This window comes from Colobus angolensis, unplaced genomic scaffold, assembly GCF_000951035.1.
Source record: "Colobus angolensis palliatus isolate OR3802 unplaced genomic scaffold, Cang.pa_1.0 Scaffold75, whole genome shotgun sequence".
NCBI classification, from domain to species: Eukaryota; Metazoa; Chordata; class Mammalia; order Primates; family Cercopithecidae; genus Colobus; species Colobus angolensis.
Genome location: NW_012121265.1, coordinates 1753123 through 1754494, shown reverse-complemented (window position 1 = coordinate 1754494; position 1372 = coordinate 1753123).

Below are 1372 nucleotides of genomic sequence, written 5' to 3'. Positions count from 1 at the left end.
TAAAGAAAACATGAGACATGCCATGAGGTTAGGGGAACATTATGAAATCCTACAGCCTTAAGGAAGAACAATCAGTTCAAACTTCACTGGCAAATCCTGAACAAGAACTGGCTCTTGGGAAAGGTCAGATAACAGCGACACCCTACAGCACTAGCAGCAGAGAATGGATGCCTGCACGAGACGTCTGACTTTGTTGGTAGCAATAAAAGCATAACAGCAATGATGAGCTCCAGGCATCTGGTAGCAAACTGTGTAGCCCTCCAACCTCAAGGGATCTTAGAAGAGTCTTGGCTTCTGTGATAAAGGAAGAGCAAACAGGACCCAGTGGCTAAATTCAGTTAGCTCCTGAAATTCATCCCGGAATAACAGGATGGGTGCTCGGAATGATAAGAATTATAATATTAAAGGTTATGTATTTGTATGAGGTGGTGGGGGCACCATTATTTCCTACTTTTCATATTTCTAAGTGAAAGGACCTCAATCGATATATAACACTTCTGTCGTTTCTCCACTGGTTGATCTGACTTATCTGATTGGTGGGTTTAGGAGAAAATCCGGGCATAAGTGTCTCCACCCCTTCTGAGTTCTCCTTGAGACACTCTGTCTGCAGGAGGCATGTGTTCTACTCAGTGGTGCCATGTGAAAAGGGTGGCTGTGCCTATGGTTGTTTAGCTTGGCCTGTGCCTGTGCCTGTGAATTTAATTCCAATGTGCATTTTTAAGCTACCTCTGCCAATCAGCCTTAAACTAGTAATAAAGTTAACATTTTGAGCTCCCTCTACTTGATGCCCATGCTCACTCTTAATCAGTTCAGAACTCAGCTCAGGAAGAGGAATGCTACTCATTGATTGATCACTAAAAATATTTACATTATTTTATACCCTTAAGTGATTAAACGTTACTAAAACTCCTGTCTGTTTTGATTTGGTTTCATGGCTTCTATTCCTCTACTAGCCCATAAAGCATTAAGTGATTCTATGATCCTCAACTAAGTCATCTTCTTTTTTTTTTTTTTTGAGACGCAGTCTCGCTCTGTCGCCTAGGCTGATGTGCAGTGGCGCAATCATGGCTCACTGGAACCTCCACCTCCCGGGTTCAAGCAATTCTCCTGCCTCACCCTCCCAAGTAGCTGGGATTACAGGCACATGCCAAGTCCAGCTAATTTTTTTTTTTTTTTTTTTTTGAGACACAGTGTTGTTCTGTCGCCCAGGCTGATGTGCAGTGGCGCAATCATGGCTCACTGGAACCTCCACCTCCCGGGTTCAAGCAATTCTCCTGCCTCAGCCGCCTGAGTAGCTGGGACTACAGGTGCATACCACTGTGGCCCACTTTGCCTGTTTTTCAATTGGGTTATTTTTCTTCCTCATTATTGA